The 21,678-nt window shown below is 44.3% G+C and overlaps 1 protein-coding gene and 1 pseudogene across 1 annotated transcript in view; one reads left to right on the top strand and one right to left on the bottom strand.

The window, feature by feature from the left end:
- The window catches only part of LOC101930781 (cytochrome P450 2J5-like), a 58,918-nt gene that overhangs the window by 30,346 nt on the left and 6,894 nt on the right, over positions 1 to 21,678 (bottom strand). The window lies entirely within an intron of this gene.
- LOC101931060 (cytochrome P450 2J6-like) lies at positions 105 to 16,306 on the top strand (annotated as a pseudogene).

Below are 21,678 nucleotides of genomic sequence, written 5' to 3'. Positions count from 1 at the left end.
GGGAGCGAGATTGGAGAGAGACACAGAGCTTATAAAAGCAAGATAAAGAGGGTTCAGCCTGTATATCTGCAACAGACTGAGTAGCCCTATAACGCAGCAGTAAAATGCTGACCATATGCGAGACTCTCATAGGGCTGGTTGTGTTTCTCCTGATAGTGCAGTTTCTGAAGTTGCAATGGGCACATAGACGCCTTCCTCTGGGACCAACCCCATTCCCCATTCTTGGAAGCTGAACTTTAAAGTTGATCATGACAGCCTCAATAAGGTATGTATTTCCAGATAACTCACTAATGGACTAATAAGCGGACAGGGAAAATTAGTTGCATTTATTGGTAGTATAAGGTAGGGGTTTTTTTCATGCTAAAGAAAGTTTTATCTTAAGAATTGGAGCTATGAAAGTCAACTTGGAACATTCTGTCATTTTTAAATAGGGATTGTGTCAAATGTATATGGAACCTTGATGTGCATAAGAATTAAACAACACCGAGGACAGTATTTCTGCCTCGTGAAGAGGAAGAAGGAATACATTTTCATATTGTAGAAATGTTCAAATATATTGGATTTGACCCTTAAAGCGCTGGCTTATTTTTTAGACTTCCCATTAAATAAATGTTTAGAAGGATGTATGATATGTACTGAAAAACCAAATCTAGTCATCTGCCACACCTGTTGTTCCATAACTTAAAGTGTGGTGGTGTATAAACTGTGCAGAAGAGGGAGTCCTGCTCCATCAGGTTTTATGAAGCCCATCAAAGTGGCACCTGTCTGGCAGACTTCAGGAAGTTTGTAGGGAGGAAGATACACGTTAGGTGGCCGATGATGCAGGGGAATAGAGCTGGGAGGGGAAAGGTTTTGTCCCCACTGAGCATGTGGGGCCAGATTTTCAAGATATCACAGGGAAAGATTTTATAAAATGTTCATCACCCACAACTGGGATCAGATTTTCAAGAGCGCAACCAATGTGCTGAGCGCTTTAGAAACTCCAGCCACTAAATCTGGCTCCAATTGTAGGTGTGAGACTTTGTCATCTCCCCCCAACCCCTTTGTGTGCCCTTTTCCTTCCTCACCTTATTTCTTCTTCTCTTTCCTATCCCTCTCCCTTTTGCCTCCTGTCTAATAAGAGTCTGGCCAAGACTGTATATTTGGCAATACAAGTTTAAGCCTGGTCAAAGGAGTAGTGAAAAGCAATGCCCTAAACAGCCCGATGCTAGTACAAATTTGCCTGGTCTCGGAGTGGCCGATCACTCTGTGTGCCATGCCTGTGTTTTTCCAGCAATGAGGTTGCCAGCAGGGCCGGCTCCAGGCACCAGCGAAGGAAGCTGGTGCTTGGGGCGGCCAATGGAAAGGGGCGGCACGTCCAGATCTTCGGTGGCAATTCGGCAGCGGGTCCCTCAGTCCCTCTCGGAGCGAAGGACCCGCCGCCAAATTGCCGCTGAAAAATGAAAGCGGCCCGGTGGAGCTGTCACCGAAGTGCCGCCGACTGCGGCTTTATCTTTTCTTTTTCCCCGCTTCGCCGCTTGGGGCGGCAAAAAAGCTGGAGCCGGCCCTGGTTGCAAGGAAGAGTCAACAGCAGAGACAGAAATGGCATTTTTGATCTTAGCTGTTCTTTTCTCTCCCCTCGTGTGTGCGTTTGTCTAGTTTTGTCTGCTAGGAAATGGGATTGGACTTTAACAAGGAGTTCCAGCTCATCTCAACTAACTTCTCTTTTCCCCAGAAAGACAATGATCACCATCTTTAATACCGACTAAGAGGCTGTTAAATAGAGGGGTGGGCTCCTTTTAAAAATTTTCTCCAGCTACGGGTAGGGAACAAGGGACACTCTTAAAATGAAAGCCTTACTTTCAACCGCTTTAACTGTTTTCCCTTCTTTTTCTCTATCTTTAATAGGGTTGGTAACGGTGTTTGCCATGGTACTAAGCAGGCTGAGGTTTCTGTATACCTAACCCCAAACCTTGTTTAAAACTCTTTAACGTTGGACAGCGACAGGGTCATGTTCACACATTTGACTCTTTAGGCCTATTTATATAATCTAAATGAATACAACTGTGCGGTGCAAGCAGAACAAAAAGACAGGTCCCTGCCTCAGTACTGAACCCCTGAATCACCCTTCTCAAAGAAGAGAGCAGGTTCATCATGTCTAAGGCCCTACCAAATTCACAGTCCATTTTGGTCAATTTCACGGTCATCGGATTTTAAAAATCGTAAATTTCATTATTTCAGATATTTAAATCTGAAATTTCGTAGTGTTGTGATAGTCGGGGTCCTGCCCCTAAAAGGAGTTGTAGGGGGGGTCGCAAAGTTATTGTAGGGGGGCGGGTTAGCGGTATTGCTAGCCTTACTTCTGTGCTGCTGCTGGTGGCGGTGCTGCCTTCAGAGCTGGGCAGCTGCAGAGGGGCAGCTGCTGGCCGGGAGCCCGGCTCAGAAGGCAGAGCCGCCGCCAGCAGCAGCACAGAAGGAAGGATGCCATGGTCTGGTATTGCCACCCTTACTTCTACGCTGCTGCCTGCAGAGCTGGGCCCTCAGTCAGCAACCGCCACTCAGGCCGCCCAACTCTGAAGGCCGTGCAGAAGTAAGGGTGGCAATACTGCTACCCCCCTCCAATAACCTTGCGACCACCTGAAATCTGTATAGTATAGGGTAAAAGCACAGAAAAGACCAGATTTCACGGTCCATGGCGTGTTTTTCATGGCCGTGAATTTGGTAGGGCCTAATCCTGACTGTTTGGCATGATGTTTTTTCACCTGTGCTGTTCTGGCACTGGTCCAACCCACAGATGGCAGAAGTTCATGGCAACATCTTCACTTTGTGGCTGGGACACACCCCTGGGGTCGTGCTGCATGGGTTCCAAGCAGTGAAGGATGGGCTGAACACCCACCCTGAAGAGTTTTCTGGACGGCTGGAGACCCCTGTCTTCAAACGATTGGCAAATGGAAAGGATAAATCTTCCCCTGCACCCTACACTGTGTTCCTCCTTCTCCTCCTCATTCTTCCTCTTGCCTTTCCACTCCTCCGCATACATTCAGTCTCCCTCTGGCTCCTTCATATTCACCTCCCAGCACATATGCATTTCCCTGAATTCCCTCCAGTCTCTTCCAAGTCCCATTCCTACCTCACACAGTCCCTCGGCTCCTCACCGTTTCCTGTTCGGTTCCTTAGCTGCGCTGCCTTTGCCTTCTGGTTGTCTTCCCTTATGGCAGCACTGGAAACAAAGGGGGTTAGCGATCATTTTTACTAGGGGCAAGCAGAGGCTATAGGGAAATTGTTGCCATCAGGAATTCATTCCTTTGTGAAGTAATGGGAAAAGGCCGCCGTTGTGAATAAGGGCAAAATTCACAAGATGGATGCTAGTAATCCTCAAATCCAGAGAAACTTTTTTGACATCACCAAAGATCACAAGACTGCCCCAAAATAAAAAAAAAATAAAAATGTGAACTGCTAATTCCAACTCCCTCTCTTTCCCCTCGCTGGTTACTGGTTCTCGAGAAACAGAAGGGGCTCCATTCGTTTTCTCTGAGGGGCTAATCAGAAATAGCCGTTCAGAGGCCCGATGTCACCACACTGACCTTGCTCTATCTGGTGCCTTGCTACAGAGACTCCAGGTGAGGATTAAGTAGATCATGGGCCCACCAGGAGTCCCTTGGGTGCACTGGAGAAGTCCCAGCCCCACGTGATATCCACAGTAGGGGGTGCTGCACGCTGCACTCACAAGTCATCTGGTAAATACAACATAGGGTCTGTTTCACCGTTGTGTTGCAGCTTGTGTCATCATTCACACCTGTGCGAAGTGGGTGCAAAATGCTGTCAAATCATAGTGATGATGTTTTCCACTCTGCATTGGTGTAAGTGACAGCACAAGGTGCAGGGCAGTAGTGACTGGGGATTGTTGTGGCTAACGACTGGAACATCAAAGGTGGAACTTAGTCCCACCACCCCTAATTGCCAGCTGCCGGGATGTAATTGCACCCCTTAAACTCAGCAAGACTTCCTTACACACAAGCGGCAGTTAGGGAATCTTGGGTTGAAGTATTAACTAATGGGGTTAGTGGAAAATACAGGCAGAGGTATAGTCTGAAATGAAACTCAGATACAATGTTGAACAGAAATTTGGGATGAGGCCTTGGAACCCCCGGGTCATTGTGGAATATGTTATCAGCTGGGTGGGCCATCAGGGACTGCAATGCCAAAATTCTCTCCACTGAGGTTCTGGTCATGAAGAAGAAAAACTTCAGCAAAAGGTTGTATAGAGTGCAAGACTCAATGGGCTCAAAGGACCTCCCATAAGTCTGGTTAACAGTATCTGCAACCCCTAGACCTCCCTGATGGACTGCTGAGGACTTTCTGGTGGCCAGCAGAAACCTGGCTGGTCACATGGTGCCAGTTCGCCTCCTTGTTTCCAAAGTGCATTATAAGAAGCTAAAAGCACTCTGCTAAGTCTGTTTGTCCTGGTAAGCAGCTGCTCTAATTCCCACAGGGGTGGATTTAGGGTGACCAGATGTCCCGATTTTATAGGGACAGTCCCGATTTTGGAGTCTTTTTCTTATATAAGCTCCTATTACCCCCCCAAACCCGTCCCGATTTTTCACACTTGCTGTCTGGTCACCCTAGGTGGATTTGTGATTGTGTCTCCCAACATTTACAATCTCTTTATTAGGATGTGGTCCATCTTATGAAAATGGTGGGAAAGCCTGTCTTAGAATGAGACCTGAGGAAGAGCTTGTACCGTCCACCAACAGAAGTCGGTCCAGTAAAAGATATTCCCTCACCTACCTTATCTGTCCTAGAATTAAGCTGTTGAGAAGGTCCAAGAGAATATTTGTGGCCTTTGGAGAAAAGTCTCAAAGTCAAGTGACCTTGGCTTAAAGGCTATCTATGTGGATAAGGATTTACACCCCTTCATGCCCTGAACTAGGGGATGTGCCTATGTCTGAATGTCTCAGGGCCCAGTCAACTCAGGAGAGGACAGCCACAATGGCACATAGCTGCACTGAGCCTTTATATGAACTCTATAGGGCTGCTGGGTGGAGCTTGCTTCACACTCTTACTAACCACTATTCTCTTGACACTGCATCAAGAGCAGAGGCTGGTTTTGGGAGGGCAGCTGTTCGACTATCGGGGCTCCCCAACCCTCCTTCCCAAGGAAGTCACTGCTGGATAAATGCCTCCTGGGAAGCTTTGCGAAGACAGTGTCATGAAGGAGAAAACGGGGTTACCTGCCTACAGTAACTTACATTCTCTGGATGTGTGTCCTTCACACAGACCCTCCCTCCTTTCCTCTGCTTCAGAGCCCAGCTGCAAATAGGGCATTTGGGGGTAGTGAAGAACTGAGGGGCTGGAAGAGAGTGGGTTCTGTATACTCTCGCTATGTAGAGTGTAGAGCTCAAGGGAATGGCGCACACCCTTTAATTGCCAACCACTGCCCCAAAAGAGTCAGTGACTTTTTGTAACCATTCCTAAATCGGGTTTCTATGGAGGCAACAGAGAACAAGAATTACTGTTAGTGAATAACATCCATTTATCTTCAGCTTTTTAATCTCACATTTACAATAAAAACCAACCAAACAATCCCTTTTTTAACAGGAGACTTTTCTCGGATGGTTCCAATCCATGTTGTTTCTATGTCCCAGCAAGATCTCAGATAAAAGAACTAAGCCCCATGGTTCTGGATTTAGTCCTAATGATAGAAAGTATATTGTAGGGATGTGTACATAGTTTTGCTTTTCATAAATATTAGTGTGACAGGTAACTGATTCTCAATGGCCTCAGGTATTATGTTCTCAAGTGGTCACACCTGGAAGCAGCAGAGACGCTTTGGGCTGATGACCCTGCGGAACCTGGGACTAGGCAAGAAAGGCCTGGAGCACCAAATCCAAGAGGAGGCCCGTCACCTGGTGGGGTACTTTGAGACTGTGAAAGGTACATCACTGCTAAAGTGGTTTTTAACTACAGTCGTGTTGCCGGCATGTGAACTAGTCTGTGAGACCAAGCAGGCTCCCTCTGCTCCAGAATGGAGTATCTGTAGTTCTTGGGGCCGTTTCATTGAATCACTGGAGTGGAATACAGGTCTACAGGCAGAGCTGAGTCTCACTAGCATGTATTTTATTCCTAACATGAAGATTTCATTCTCAAAAGAGCTACATATAAAAGCCCAGGGTTGGGAGCTAGGACGGAGGCTTTAGGGTCCGCGTTCTTCTGTATCCGTGTTAATTGATTATTTATCGGCAGCTCTGACACTCATCACCGACGTATCAGAGTACCTAGATAACAGTAATGAATTAAGTCTCACAGTATCCCTTACCTCTCTAAGGGCTTGGCTACACTTGCGAGTTAGAGCGCATTAAAGCAGCCCCGGGCGCCCTAGCTCACTACCCGTCCACACTGGCAAGGCACGTAAAGCGCTCTGACTCCAGGGCTAGAGCGCTCCTGGTACTCCACCTCGGCAAGTGGAATAATGTTTGATGCGCCTTGGCTACTACACCCGGGCGTCAGTGTGAACGGGGTGTTGCATTACTGCGCTCTGATTGGTCTCCAGAAACATCCCATAATTCCCTTAAGTCAAGAGGCCACTCTTGTCATTGTTTTGGAATCACTGCAGGCATGCAGATATGCCCTTCCAAAGCTCCGTTTCTGACAGCCGGCTGCTTAGCTGCTCCGAGAAAAAGCAACCATTACTGTGCAATGCTGTGTGTAAGAGAGAGAGGCGGGGGGGGAGAGGTCTGCTGTTGTCTGAACTTACAAGACAGCATGCTGACATGCTCTCAGCCCCCCAAAAACCCACTCTCTCTCCCCCCATATACACACAACACACTCCCTGTCACACTCCACCCCCCCCATTTAAAAAGCACGTTGCAGTCACTTGCATGCTGGGATAGCTGCCCATAATGCACCACTCCCAATGCCGCTGCAAGTGCTGCAAATGTGGCCACGCCAGTGCGCTTGAAGCTGTCAGTGTGGACAGACTGCAGCGCTTTCCCTACTGCGCTCTCCGAAGGCTGGTTTAACTCACAGCGCTCTACATCTGCAAGTGTAGCCATGCCCTAAAGCTAAGGAAACTTCGATACAGGGAGGTTAAGTGACGTGTCCAAGGCCCCTCAACCACATAGCTTGAGAAAGAGCTTAAACCCAGAGCAACTCCGTTCTAATGTAAAACAAATGCCAGTGGTTGTACTGACCAGAGGGAAGAGCTTGACTACAAGGTGGGGGAATAGGAGAAGAAATCAATATAGGTTTTATTTACAATCTCTCTTTTTATATACTTACAAGACAGTGAGTTAGATACCGAGTGTGCAGGAACTGTACAACAAATGGAGCAGCAATTACACACTCAGCAAAAGGTCTCTCTCAACATGGGATGCTAGAATCTATTTTAGTGAGAGGGGAATGTTGATCCGATCGTGCCATTGGCTAATGGATTGTACTTGTAAATAGTCTTATTTATAGTTATTCTATTGTTCTGGAGTAAGATGGGGGAGGGGTCAAAGGAAAAGGGGGATGGTCTTTAGATAGGTTATTCCTGGCTGCTTGAATGGTTCACTGACATGGGTTTATTTTTCCCTACCCTTGTGTTTTGTTTGACATATTGTGATGCCTTTTTTAAAATATAAGTTCCTTTAGAATCTGTATACTGGAATCTTTCTGTGAGCACAAGGGCCGGGGAGAGTTAGTTTAACAATTTGCCCTTTTCTGAGCAAGCTGCTTTCTGGGGGGCGGTTTTATTTCTTTATATTTACTTTTCTTGTTGAATTTTGGTCTCTCTTCCAACAATGGAATTGACATAGGTGGTCTCTGGGATTGTGTGCAATTTTTACCTACCCCACTAGATAGAGAAGCAGTAACAGGAAAGTATTAATAATACTCTTCACAATGAGTCTCCTTCCTTGGAGGTTTTTAAGGCCTGGCTTGACAAAGCCCTGGCTGGGATGATTTAGTTGGGGTTGGTCCTGCTTTGAGCAGGGGGTTGGACTAGATGACCTCTTGAGGTCCCTTTCAACCCTGATATTCTATGATTCTATGACTGTTTGCAGGGAAATCTCTGGATCCTTCTGTCCCCATTGTTCATGCTGTCTCAAACGTGATTTGTGCTGTGGTTTTTGGACATCGCTTCTCCTTAGAGGATGAAACCTTCCACCGACTGATTGAAGCCTTCGACTGTATATTGGCTTTTGGGAACAGTTTCCATTTTTTGGTGAGCAAATAATCTCTTTTCTTTTGAAATGAGAAATGCAGATGCAAGGTTTGACTGTGAACATGATCATTTAAAGAACTCAGCAGTGCCTGGAACTACTAGCGTTTGTAACAGAGCACCCTGAGCCTGGGTGGCTCAAGCAGGAGTCTGATGCTGTTTGTTAAAATTTCCCAGTATCGGTCAGATACTTACGATGCTGAACTGTCATGTGCTGGGAACATTGCTGTTATTAAGATGTAACACAGTCAAGTTTGTGTTTAATAATGTGATTTGATATTCTGCCTTTAGATATTATGTGTTAATAATGTTTATCCTGTAAAGTCAGAGGCATGGGTTTGTGATGGCATGGTGGTATGAATGTACAGCACGTCTTAGGATGACAAATAATGGTTTTGAGTGGGCAGATCCTGTAATGATCCCTCTGCTGGTTTCTCCTCCTGGCGAATGGGTGGATGGTATTAGGATTGAGTTATGCAATGGAAACAGGACTCCCATGCCACAAGACAATCCATGTCAGGATTGTGAGAATATTTGTGGGAGGATGCGTGTTGCTCATGTGGAAGCCACACTGTAAAGTAAGCCAATGAGTTTTGACTTAGTGGCATAACTGAAGCTGATGGTTCACTTAACTAGAGGGATACTATATAATCCCTGCGGGGGAGAGAGAAGGGGAATAAAAAGTAATGGATGGCACTGTGTCAAAAGTGTTTGATCAGTCAGGGAGATATACCTTGGTAGTGGAGAATGTGAAATAGTTTGGGCGAACTTACAAAGCATGGACAGACAATGAGGAATCTATGTGGTTGTATTGTCTATTTCTAGGTGATAAAGGTGGCCCTGTACTTTGTGTAGACAATAAACATTACATGTTTGGCTATATTTGCTACACAACAGGAGTGTAAGTAAAGTCCGGTGCGAATACAGTATTCTGTTGTTTTAAGTACAGGTTGAACCTCTCTAGTCCGGCACCCTTGGGACCTGACCGGTGCCGAGCCAGAGAATTTGCTGAACTATGGGAGGTCACTATTGTAGCGAGCGGGTCTCTTTTTATTTTTATCTCGTCGAGGCGAATAAACGGAACAACGCTTGCAACACTGCCTAGCCAAGGTTTACTGGCTGTCTTCATAACAAAGTGTTAGGGTTGTTACACAATTTTACTGTATTGGCACAAGGAAATAAGTAGATAAAGCATAAAAAACAGAATAAAATCATGCCGGACCACGGCTGTTGCCAGACCAGAGAGTGCTGAACTAGAGAGGTTCAACCTGTATCGTTAAAATTGGTTCAGGAATTTTTCATTTTCACTCCAGCAGATGCGCCAGAGAGATGCCAACCTGGATCTACTTACTTAGAAGGGAGGAATTGATTGAAAACCTGAGAATAGGGAAGTTTGGTACCTGGGATCTTGAGCGACTTGAATTCAGGCTGCTAAGGAACAGGGCAACAGATGAACCCTGTGTACATTTCATGAGCTGTCACCTCCTATTCTATCCTCTGTGCCTCAAGTTTGAAGTATCTATAACATAAATATTTTACATCTGGTTCTGAAAGTTTTGTATAAATATGCAGGGACACAAAAGATCCTTAAACAAATCGAGTGTATTCTGAATCTTATTGGCCAGATTTTGCTGTGCCTTTCACCCTGTGCAACCCCATTGAAGTCAGGGCGGAATTTGGCCCTACATATCACTTTTTTTAATAAGCCGCTGAGACGGATTAAAAAAAAGTCCATGATTCTGCGTCTTGCTCTCCCAGTGTCTTAATGTGATTGTTTTAGCATTGTCATGGCAATTATAATCTAGGTAGTGTTTGAGCTGGAAATAGGCTATAATTCTGAGGATCACTTTGTAAACACAGGGATAGAAATCATGCAGCATGTGCGCTCTCAGTCCCAAAATAGAAACATTGTGTTCCCAATGTTATTTTTCTATATGATGCTGAAATGTACTCATGGGAGTAATAAATTCACTGATTCCACTACCAAAATGTCTATTCTGAGATCTACCGTTACCTTTCTAATGTTAAGTAACTCTCCGCTCCTTCCATTTCTCTCTTCCACAGCTGTTTGAACTTCTCCCCTGGCTCATGCATCATCTCCCAGGGCCTCAACAGAAGGCAAACTCTTGCTGTGAATTTGTGCGTTCTTTCATAAGGAAGGAGATCAGAAGCCACAAGGAGAGAGGCATACCAGACAAACCACAGGATTTCATTGACTTCTATCTGGCTCAGATAGCCAAAGTAAGTATGTTACTACAGCTCCCCTGAAGCACCATTAAACCTCCTACAGCCACCTGGTGCGAACAGAATTCTGTAAAGAGATGCTGCGGCTTTAAACGGAAAATATTCCTTGGGGGTTTTTTGGATTTAAAGGTGAACTTTAAGGATTATTTGAAAAACTGCTAATCAAGCTAACTAAAGCTGTACAGTGCTACAGGGTGGAACTCTTATAGATTCATAGATTCATAGATTCTAGGACTGGAAGGGACCTCGAGAGGTCATCGAGTCCAGTCCCCTGCCCTCATGGCAGGACCAAATACTGTCTAGACCATCCCTGATAGACATTTATCTAACCTACTCTTAAATATCTCCAGAGATGGAGATTCCACAACCTCCCTAGGCAATTTATTCCAGTGTTTAACCACCCTGACAGTTAGGAACTTTTTCCTAATGTCCAACCTAAACCTCCCTTGCTGCAGTTTAAGCCCATTGCTTCTTGTTCTATCCTTAGAGGCTGAGGTGAACAAGTTTTCTCCCTCCTCCTTATGACACCTTTTTAGATTCCTGAAAACTGCTATCATGTCCCCTCTCAGTCTTCTCTTTTCCAAACTAAACAAACCCAATTCTTTCAGCCTTCCTTCATAGGTCATGTTCTCAAGACCTTTAATCATTCTTGTTGCTCTTCTCTGGACCCTTTCCAATTTCTCCACATCTTTCTTGAAATGCGGTGCCCAGAACTGGACACAATACTCCAGTTGTGCCTAACCAGAACAGAGTAGAGTGGAAGAATGACTTCTCGTGTCTTGCTCACAACACAACTGTTAATACATCCCAGAATCACGTTTGCTTTTTTTGCAACAGCATCACACTATTGACTCATATTTAGCTTGTGGTCCACTATAACCCCTAGATCCCTTTCTGCCGTACTCCTTCCTAGACAGTCTCTTCCCATTCTGTATGTGTGAAGCTGATTTTTTCTTCCTAAGTGGAGCACTTTGCGTTTGTCTTTGTTAAACTTCATCCTGTTTACCTCAGACCATTTCTGCAATTTGTCCAGATCATTTTGAATTATGAATTATGATGGTGGGGTGGAAATTGTTGAAATCCATGTGGAATTCTTCAAGGGCCTCCTTCCCATGGGTCCATATGATGAAGATGTCATCAATGTAGCGCAAGTAGAGGAGGGGGTCTAGAGGATGAGAGCTGAGGAAGCGTTGTTCTAAGTCATCCGTAAAAATGTTGGCATACTGTGGGGCCATGCGGGTACCCATAGCAGTATTCTCTTTCATAATAATATTAATGGCAACATGTGAGATGATTATACAAGAGAAGTTGGAATCATAGAAGATTAGGGTTGGAAGAGACTTCAGCAGGTCATCTAGTCCAACCCCCTGCTCAAAGCAGGAACAACCCCAACTAAAGCATCCCAGCCAGGGATTTGTCAATCCAGGCCTTAAAAACCTCTAAGGATGGAGATTCCACCACCTCCCTAGGTAACCCATTCCAGTGCTTCACCACCCTCCTAGTGAAATAGTGTTTCCTATATCCAACCTAGACCTCCCCCACTGCAATTTGAGACCATTGCTCCTTGTTCTGTCTTCTGCCACCACTGAGAACAGCCGAGCTCCATCCTCTTTGGAACTCCACTTCAGGTAGTTGAAGGCTGCTATCAAATCCCGCCTCACTCTTCTTTTCTGCAGGCTAAATAAGCCCAGTTCCCTCAGCCTCTCCTCATAAGTCATGTGCTCCAGCCCCCTCATCATTTTCGTTGCCCTCCACTGGACAAAGAGAAGGTAAAAGGAAGACTGGAAGACCAAGGAGGTGGGGTATAGTTGCATAGTATAGAATTGTGATTGGTTAGATATGGGGTTAACAGGCCAGGTGTTGGCATTAGTGGTACCTGTTACAATTAAGGTTGCAAAAGAGGCTATACACTGGAGTAACTTTTGCTTTCTGAATGCAATGCCTCCCCAGATTCACATTGACCTTCCCTCTTCCTCTCAGCATTGGAGATTTAAAGTGTGTGCCAGGATTCAGAGAGGAATTGAGTTGAGTGAGGGGAAGGTTTTTGTATCCTTGGTTCTGGAATGCTGGAACGGAGGGGTATGCACACACTTCCAGTTTTAATTGAACTTCAGAAATTAATCTTAGATCAATTATTACTTAACTGCTTTTCTAAACCTTTAACATTTGTAAGCTGAATAAAATCTTGTGGGGTATGTGACAACCAGCGAAGGGTTCATTAGCGCTCAGTAGTTGCTAGGTAATGTTATTTTGCTCTCGGAGTATATTCCTACCCTCAGAGTTTTGTGATGATGCAGTGTTTTTCTTGTGGTCTAAATGTGCTGTCATTCTGTCTCCTATGAGGGCCAAATAGATTCCTTGATGGTGTCACTGAATTAATTTCTTAATAAACAGTTAATGTTTTATTTATGGTTCACTCTCAGAGCCTAACTATAAATACAACAACTTGCAAGACTAATTTTATAAAAGATCCCCAAATCAGCTATCTCATGGGGAATGGGCAGATGGTAAGACTTTACTGCCTCCTAGTGTTTGTTTAAATGAATTATCTGAAGATGCAACCCAGAAGTATGTGAAAAGTCAAATTATAATTTAGTCATTTGTCCTGGAATTTGAAAATATTCTTATTCTTTATTTACTTTTATGTTTTCAAATAATTACAATTCTTTTAATTATTTACTTTATTGTATTCTTATCATTATAACAGCCAAAAGAGAAATGAAAGTGCCCATAATAAATACACAGTGTGCAGAATATATGCTCTTCTTCCATCTCTAAAGCTGAATACTTTTCCTCAGAGAAAGTCCAGAAGGAGCTGGACACTGTGCTGGGTCCCTCCCAGTTAATCTGCTATGAGGATCGAAAGAAACTGCCCTACGCCAATGCCGTGATTCATGAGATCCAGCGTTACTGTAGCATTGTTTTAATCGCGATCCCCAGAGAAAGTGGGAAGGATACAACGCTGCAGGGCTTTCCCATTCCAAAGGTACAGAGACATTGTTCACTTCGATACGCTCGTCTTCTGTGTAATATCTGTGAAAGAGGTGCCATCTCTCTGCACGTTTATAACCCCCTTCTCCCACTGACGGGGTGTAGTGCATTAGGAAGCCATGTCAACTCATGATTCCAAATATATTACTGTCTCTCTCATGGTTTTTTTAAAAGTTTCTTACTGAGGCCTGATTCAGGTAAGCATCCATATTAAGGACACATGCTTAAGCTCTTTTTAAGTCATGGACTTTAAGACTCTCTTTTAGGGAAGCTCATAGTTAAATGATCTCCAGAGGAAGGATGGACTTAAGTGCTTTTCTGAATTGGCCCTCTAGCAAATTTGCTTCTCCAGCAAATGCTGAAACAGCCCAACTGTTGTCAGTGTCTTTAAAGCTTGGATATTAGAAGTAAAAGTGGGCTCCATGTCACTGGTGACATAAATATTATTGCTTTTCTGCAACATGGCCGCTGCTGGTAGCAAGCTAGAAAATGACAGTCTGAAATAAACAGTTTAATGTCCAGTATCTTCTGAATTACTCCTGTCTAGACAGGCTTGTCACTGTGTGACTAGAGCTGGTCAAAACATGGAAAAACCATTTCACTACAATATTTGAAATTTCAACTTTGGTCCCATTTTGCAGGGTTCTAAATGGAACCACTGTTTTTGTTTGTTTGTTTTGAAAAAAAATTCAAAATACTTTTCTAACAATTTTGAATTTTCTACTTTGCAAAAGTTTTAGACTGTCAAAAGGAAAAATGAAACGCTACAATTCTGGTCCCGTATAACTTTTTAAAATGTGGAGAAGCTTTGAAAAGTTACAGGGTGGCAAAGGGAAAAATTGAAGAAAACTAGACATTATCCCTTCTATTGCATTCAGTGGCAGAAAGGAGAAAAGGGGCGGGGGGAAGAGAGAGACAGGATAAGAAAACAAACACCTGAAATTTCAAAATTTTTGGTTTTGATGAATAACTGAAACACTTTGAAAAACCACATGAATGTTTTTGATTTTGAAAATAGGCCATTTAAATCCAAATTATGTGACAGACAAATTCTGCATGTGACCTTCTGCACATTGCAATAAATTTGAACTGAAATTTGTCCAGATCCCTCTCCTTATTGACTTATCTGATGGAGAGAGACTCAAGGCTTGTCTACACCAGTGGAGAATAAATTCTACTCCACATGAGTGTGTCGTGCAGTAAGTGGCTCATGTGGACCCTGCTGGCATGCACTAGAAGTTCCCTCGTTCACATTAATGTCTTCCAGTTTCAAACCGTACTATGTTCATGTAAATGAGGGAACTTTTAGTGTGTGCCAGCGGGTCTACACAGGCCAGTTAGCACATGACAGGTTGGTGCAGCCAAGAAATGACACCCCACAAACTCACCGCGTAGACCAGCCCTCAGAGAACTGAACCAACTGCTTCTTCCTTGCAGGGCACCCTCATTCTGCCAAATTTAGACTCTGTCCTCTTTGATCCTGAGAAATGGGAGTCTCCTCGACAGTTCAGTCCAAGTCGTTTCTTGGATAAGGAAGGAAATTTTGTGAACAGAGAAGCTTTTTTACCATTCTCAACAGGTAAATGCACTGACGGATAAACACTTCTTCTTTGAGTAATATCCCTATGGGTGCTCCGCTCTAGGTGCGCTGTGCCCCGTGCGCCATTGATTGGAGAAATTTCATAGCAGTGTCCGTTTGGCACATGCATGGGTATTACTCAGTCTTGTGCTCCCTGCCATCGTTATGCAGCATTGCTCGGGTGAACCGCCCTCCATTCCTTCTCAAAAACCTTGGCCGGAGATGGAGCCTTTGCAATTGTCTATGTTGAGTTTTACCTCAAGTTTGTCCTCTCAGCTCTTTTAGTAGTTAGTTTATTATAGTGTTTATTAGTGGTACTTAGTAGTTAGTAAGTAGTAGTAGTTTAAAAAAAACTTTACACACACACACACACACACACACCATGTTGTATTGTTCAGTCAATTAGTCCCAAGAGAAAATTACAAGTTCAGCAAAAATACCTTTGCTTTCCGGTGAGAATGAACAATGTTGCATCTGAAAAGTGCATGTAAGTTAGAAGGTAGCCTGTGGAGATATAAATCATGCCTACGTGTACAGAGGGAGTATTTCTTCCACTGGAAGAGCTTCACATTGTGAATATGCCTTTGTGTAACAGAAGGTTTGGGTTAAAATCAAACAGTTCTGAAAGTGCCTGGAAATATATAGCAGAATAAGACGAGCTGCTAATCTTCATAATTGAAGGGTAGCACCCTTTGTGTGTGTGTATATACATAACAGTAGCTTGTTGCTGTTGAACTTTCCAGCTTCGTACTGGACATCAGCGCCCCCTTGAGTATGGTAATCTCTCCCAACTCAAGCAGCAGAGCCCCCCCCGCTCGTTCCCATAATGATCAGCATTGCACGGATAAATCTGTCGAGATCAGTAGACAGCCACCTTTTCACAGTGTCTTTGCTTGTGATTATAGCCACATAAACACCCATGAGAGGTGCCAAGTTCTTGCTGATGAGTGGGGGCAGGTGCAGTGATATCCGGGAATGAGGTTTCTTTCTGACGAGAATGAACAATCTTGCTTCTGAAAAGTATCTGCAAGTTGGAAGGCGGCCTGTGGAGACAGAAATCCTTGGGTACTTACTGTCCTTCCCCTTCTCTTCTTCAGGGTCCCGTGTGTGTTTGGGGGAGCAGCTGGCAAGGAGTGAGCTCTTCATCTTCTTCGCCAACCTGCTGAGGGCGTTCAAGTTCACCCTCCCACAGGGAGGGAAGGAAATCAGCACAGAGCTTGTTTTGGGGAGCACAATGCAGCCCCAGCCATATAAGCTCTGTGTTGTTCCTCGTTAGGCTGCAGTGCATCACAGATCAGGAGAAAGAACAGGAGTACTTGTGGCACCTTAGAGACTAACAAATTTATTAGAGCATAAGCTTTCGTGGACTACAGCCCACTTCTTCGGATGCATCCGAAGAAGTGGGCTGTAGTCCACGAAAGCTTATGCTCTAATAAATTTGTTAGTCTCTAAGGTGCCACAAGTACTCCTGTTCTTTTTGCGGATACAGACTAACACGGCTGCTACTCTGAGATCAGGAGAAGAATCATTCATCAAGATTGCTTGACCCCATAACTTTCCTCCTTGCAGCTCTTATTCTTATTCTTTTTCTGGTGTCAGCATCACACATTATCGCAAGCTGCTAGACCCTGGGCAATGCAACTGAACAGTGCAACTGTTTCATTATTGTCTTGTGCTCAGAAAGTCTGTAAATTTCTTCCAGATGTGCTACACATTAAAAAATTACAGCAAAGAAATTTAGCGCCTGACTTTACTTCTCACTGACCTGAAAACTGACTAGTGGGAGGAAGAATTTTAAAAGGTAGATGCTGTCATTTATTATAATATTGAGGTGACAGGGTTTTAATATAATAAACCCTGTAATTCATGTATGTGAACTGTGAATTGAGGTGTTGAGTCTGTAAAGATCTATGTACTATTACTGTAAGTCTGTAGCAACTGAGTGTTTCTTTGCATAAAGATCTACTATACTTTAATCTGAAAAGGTGTTAAACACAATAGAAGCAGAGGAGGGGAAGGGCAGTGGCAACAAGGGAGGGACAGAGGGAGGAAAATGCGCGGATGTTGTATGGCATTAGATCTCTGCGGGAAGAACTAGTAGAGCAACAGGGAGATGCAGCCTTCACTGCTGCAATAGATTTGTTTCGCTACAGACAAGGTGGTTAAAAAAGCAGTGAAATACTGACCATAAATCAGGTTCTCATAACCTCGATTGTCTCTCTTCTGATCGTGAAGTTTCTGAAGTTGCGACAGGCACAGGAAGACAACTTCCTCCTGGACCAATTCCCCTCCCGGTTGTTGGAAACTGGGCGCAGATCAATTTTCAGTTTCATCGTGATCTCCTCATGAAGGTATTTATTCTTAGACACTCTGGTTGGTTGACGGTCTAATGGGCTAATTGAGGAAATAAGTGAAATGTATTGGTAGCAGAAAGTAGTTTTACATGCTTGGGAAAGTTGTGGTCAAAGTATTGCGAATGTGAAAATCAACCTGATCGCTAAACTCCATCTCTTTTTAATGTGGGATGCGTCAAATTCATATGAAACCTGATGTTCATAAGAATTAAACAACAGGGAACAGTATTTCTGACTAGTGAAGAAGGAAAAGGAACACATTTTTAAAGAGGGACTTTCGACAATATAGAACTTTCAGACACAATGGTTTTTAACCCTTAGAGCACTGGCGTTTTTCTAGCTCACCAAAGGATTAGCACTACGTGTTGTACGTTTATGTCTGTAGTACTGAAAAGGTTACAAATCAACAAATCTCTTCAGTTTTCACCCGTTTGCTTCAGGGCTTGCTGTTTCTCAGTCCATCATTGGCCCTTTCTGCTCAATCCTGCAGTGAATCCATAGTGCTCAGTAGATGACCTCAGCAACTGGGGCAATGTACAGATTCCTGTCATCTCACTGCAGGATCAGAAGGAGAAGGCACAGTGTGAGGGATAATGATCTTATTGAAGTACTGGTATCCAAAATTATTGTAAAGCGAGAAATAAAAAATGACTGGCTGAGTCAGGTACATCTAGTTCATGTGCGGATGGGTGCCTTAGGAATGTTATTCCTAACTTATAGCTTCTTGCATAATATGCAATTCTCCAAAAGTGAATGTGGGTCCATGCTTCATTTGCAAGACTGGTTGGAGTCCCTCTGGTAAGTCTTTGATCCGGACTCATGAACCAGTAGCAGAGCAGTGAATATCTGCTCCTGTATGGGACACTGTGCTTCCAACCATCAGTTCTTTTCTAACCTTTGATGATGTCAGGAATCAGTGAATACCATTGAAATGCTCCTGGGGTGCAGGTGAGTCCCGGCAGGTGGATTCCATCATCGTCAAAGATTAGAAAAGAAAGAACGGTCACCTGTATAGTAACCGTTGTTCTTCAAGTGAGTGTGCCCAGATACATTCCACTGCAGGGGTCTGTGTGCACAGTGCTTTTGAGTTGGAAACTTTTGCCAGGCAAGGGCATAAAAGGGGCACCCACCGCCTCTCTCTTAGTTCCTTCTCACTGCCCATGGCGAGAGTTGGAGGTCCCTGTAGCATTTGCATCAGTTAGCCAGCATTTTATAGTTTTAGTGTTTATAGTTAGTAGTATTTAGTACTTAGTTAGTTATAGTTGATGAAAGTTTGTGTCGCTGTGGGAAACAGGGTGAATCTCTTAACTGCTCATTTCCAGATATTCTAAATTTTTTTGGGGGGGAGGGAGGTTCAAGGGTGTAAAGATGTTGTCAAGGAAGTGATATTTGGCCAGGATTTGGGGCCTGCTCCACTCCCATTGCGCTCCTTTAGCAGAGCAAACAGGATGGAAAATGGACTTAAGCAACCACTGGGGATTCTCCTTGCGTAGAAGATTCCCTGGGTGTCGTGACTGTGACAGAACAGGGAGAGCAGTCTTGTGGGAGGAGAAAAGGTGGCCCTAGAACATTATGGCCCAGTGATCCTGGACTAGCAAAATGGCCCCTAATGATAAAATTAGCTGGTTGGGATAAATTAGAGCATCTCTGATGCTGTGGAGAGCAAGAAGGCTCACCACAAAATCATTCCTAACAGTGAATATAATGAGTAGACCCGTCCCTGTTCTTGGGGACAACTCAGGAAACAACAACAACAACAACAAATCTGATAGTGAGGTGAAAAGTTCCTGCTGGTATCCTGATCCCATAGATGAGACGGGAGTATCACCCCCGTTACAGAGCCCCTGAGAGATCCTCATCAGTGAGAAGAGGACCCTTTCCCGGGAAGGAGGGAGAGTCTGTGGATCTACAGGACATAGCTACATCAGTACTTCCCATCGGAGGGCAACCTATCCTAACCAGTCATAATGCTGCTGCCCCCCTGTGCAACTACATCCCTCATCTCCATTCCCCTTTCCCTCCTCTGACCTTCCCCCCGTCCTCGTCCCTCTCCTGCCATTTCCCTACGAACGTTAACACTACTGTAGATATAGAACGTTGTTTCTGTTACCCAGCAAAGGGGCTCATTAGCGCTGACATTTTTATTTGCTGTGATACACATTGCAATACGTTGGTTATTGTTTATTTATTTAAAGACCCAACTTAAAAAAAAAAAAGAATATAACTGGAAACTAATAGAACCTGCTGAGAGCAACACATTCCCCAGAGAACTGAAATTATAGCGGGGTTAACGTTTATTGGCGGAAAAATGCAGTTTTGGTCGACCCAAAACTATTTGCGAATTCACTCAAGAGTCTGAGCCCACCAGACTATTGGTGCTATTCAGAAAATGGCCAGAGGAGGGGGTTAGCTGTGCTGATGCCGCCTTTTAAGTGTAGACCTGCCCAGAGTTCTACTCAGGGATCTCTGCAGCTTTCAGACTGGGCTCAAGAATAAAAGAAAGGAAGAAAGATTTTTTTCATTATCTCTTGATCTAGGTTGGCCAATCCACCCGTAGTTTATCATAGAATCATAGAATATCAGGGTTGGAAGGGACCTCAGGAGGTATCTAGTCCAACCCCCTGCTCAAAGCAGGACCCCAATTCCCAACTAAATCATCCCAGCCAGGGCTTTGTCAAGCCTGACCTTAAAAACCTCACCTCTGCCTTTCCTTTCTCTGATAGCAAGAGTACAGGATGGAGCAGCTGTAGGGTGACCAGACAGCAAGTGTGAAAAATCGGGACAAGAGATGGGGGGTAATAGGAGCCTATATAAGAAAAAGACCCAAAAATCGGGACTGTCCCTATAAAATCGGGACATCTGGTCACCTTAAGCCGCTGGCTCTGTAGCAGCTACTGATGCTCTGTTTTGGCAGCCTGCAGAGAGATCACTGCACAGGGATGTTTACCCTACTATTACTGTAGAGGCTGAATTCCCGTTTCGCCTTGCGTGCCTTCAGCCATGGGTACTGTTCTGTCTACCTTAGATTTAGACTATGAGCTCCTTGAGGTTGAGACCGTGTTTTTCTCGTTGTTTGTACAGGATGGAGGATTCTGACAGCATTCAGTAAAACTAAGTTAAGTTTCCAGAGAGTGAAAATCTTGCCCCCATGCATCCATTTCTGACTGTAGCTCAGCCACCACTAGTGTTTGCATTCTTCTACAAAAAGGCTCATAATTGGCTAATTAACTACATGAATGAGATTCATGGTAAGCATATCCCTCTCACCTTGGATGTCTGGAATAAGCACCATATAAAGCAGGCCCCAGCACAGGGTAGTGGTTAAGGCCTCAGATCCACCCAAGAAAAAGTCAAATATAATCTGAACCAAGTTGTCTTCATCATATGTAGATTTGGGTAGATCTTTAGAAAAGCTGAGGTTAGAGGACGGGAGATGTAACAGTTAATGGGATTCCATTGCTCTCTCTCCCTGCAATGTGCACTGTCCAGGATATTCCAAAACAAAAAATACTTCTAAAAGGATATTAGAATCGATTGACTTATACAAAGAGATTTGCAAATAGTTTAGCAAGTAAACATGGGGTATTTACTCCACTGTTGTTCCGGTGACCAGACTATTTGTTGTCCACAAGCACTGGACTGTTGGCTTAATCATGCAAATGTTAATATATTTGGAAAGCTCTGTGAATATTAGTAGAGCAAGTGCTCATCTGAAAACGTGTTCTTCATTATTCCTCACTTGTTGTTCTCCTCTCACTCCAGCATGCCGTCAAGAACTACAGATAACATATAGTGAACGGTGGATCATCTTGAGTTGGGGGTTCTCAAGTGGGAGGGCTGCAGACAGGCTCAGGGGGCGAAGACCATCTTCACCATCTATGACTAGACTGGAGATGGGAGCACTGCAAAACTTGTTCCTGTTTTAATATGGGAGCTCAATACTGGAAAGGTTGAGAGCCACTGGTCTAAATGAACAACTGCTGAAATCTGTTCACAAACTATTCAGTGCCTTTGTTTGTAGAAGCCAGGGAGCGGCTCTGTGACAAAGTGGGAATGTTCTTAATGTTTTCTCTAAATACTGTGTGGGTGCCTCAGTTTCCCCTATGCATTTCTTAAGTATCTAGGTGGTGGGATAAGGGTGTGCGATTGTTGCAGGGCCCTAGAGGGCAGGGGTGTGCAAGGGTCTGCACAGAAAATGGCTGACACCCTGTCTCCTGGCAACTGACAGCCTGGGCCCCTCCCCTGCAAAGGAGAACAAAGAGATCGGGTGACCTCCTGGCCCGGGAAAGAGACAAAGGCCAGAGAGGAGGGGCTGGAGAGTTTCAGTTTGG

The sequence above is a fragment of the Chrysemys picta genome, chromosome 9, assembly GCF_011386835.1.
Source record: "Chrysemys picta bellii isolate R12L10 chromosome 9, ASM1138683v2, whole genome shotgun sequence".
Taxonomy (NCBI): Eukaryota; Metazoa; Chordata; order Testudines; family Emydidae; genus Chrysemys; species Chrysemys picta.
This window is presented reverse-complemented; position numbering and strand designations above follow the sequence as displayed.